Below are 988 nucleotides of genomic sequence, written 5' to 3'. Positions count from 1 at the left end.
TGCCTCAGCATGCAAGTAGGCAAGAAAGCCAGAGACAAGATTAGACCGCTGCATCGTAACACCGCCGATCAACAACAATCTTCTATTATCAGGCCATGTACCCCTTGTGCTCTTACGAACTATCTCGAGTGCCCGGATACGTGGGTGAGTGCTGGTATTATGTAGAGATTCTTAACTAATGTCATACTGTAACATGCTAAAGACGGCAACACTTCCGTGTGCGTTAGCGCGATATGTGGTACGCTAATATTAGTTGGGCTGTATTAATGTTGCGTTCCGTTGTGTTTATTCCCTTTTTTACCTATCAAAATACTATCGTCAGGGTAAAGGCTCTTAATGTTCAGTATTCAGTGAATGTTTGCTTGTGCTTTTGCTTTTGCACACATTGCCTTGGCTGTACACTACTGGTTGATAGTTATATATATATATATATATATATATATATATATATATATATATATATATATATAATATATATATATATTTACATATATATAATTATATATATAATTATATATATATTTTTTTCTTTCTTTCTTTTTTCATTTTTACATGGAAGTTAATTTTCGTTACTGTAAGTGCTGGTAATATCTTCCTTTTCCCAGATAGTTTTGCCATTATCATCTGTTTAAACCTGCTCATATAATCAGACTAAATCCTGAACTAAGTGTATTTGCAGAGAATAAATTTGGAAGAGATACATCAGTGACTTGAATGGCAGTAAGATAAAGAAAATATTTTAAGACTCGCATGATCAATGGTAATATCATATAAATAAATCAAAGAATATAATATTGATAGAGGAAAGTATTTCTACCCACAAAATATAACTAATTACAGTACTTGTACTTTGCAAAGAAAAGGCATGTATTTGTAGGCTTCATTACAACAGCATCCTGTGCATGAAATTGTTCATTCGTCCAAAAATATAACAATACAAATAAAGACATGCAACATGCTTTAATGAGCCCCACAAATGCATGCCCAA

Source organism: Penaeus monodon, chromosome 4 (genome assembly GCF_015228065.2).
Source record: "Penaeus monodon isolate SGIC_2016 chromosome 4, NSTDA_Pmon_1, whole genome shotgun sequence".
NCBI lineage: Eukaryota > Metazoa > Arthropoda > Malacostraca > Decapoda > Penaeidae > Penaeus > Penaeus monodon.
Note: the sequence above shows the minus strand (reverse complement) of the source record.